We start from the raw sequence: 301 nt of genomic DNA, 5'->3' as shown, positions 1-301 counted from the left end.
TATTTCAGTCACAAATTTATGAGGTTTAGTGCCTCCACTTTAAGACCTGCATAGTTAAGATTGGTTATACAAACTGATTCACTGAAACCCTGAGAGGTGGACTACCTTCATTTCTGCTCACCAGGTGCCTCACGCTTGAGACATAAAGCCAGAAGCCAAAGTTCAAGTCAGGCACCTGCCAACATACCTTTAAGCTGCAATTATGCCTTCCTGGGTGGGACATGGTACAGGGAGCAGCCTGTCTACCAGGGCTTGAGAGCATGGAGCCTTCTTTCTTCCTTTCCTTTCCTTTCCTTTCCTT

This window comes from Corapipo altera, unplaced genomic scaffold, assembly GCF_003945725.1.
Source record: "Corapipo altera isolate COAL_440 unplaced genomic scaffold, ASM394572v1 56, whole genome shotgun sequence".
Classification (NCBI taxonomy): Eukaryota; Metazoa; Chordata; class Aves; order Passeriformes; family Pipridae; genus Corapipo; species Corapipo altera.
This window is presented reverse-complemented; position numbering follows the sequence as displayed.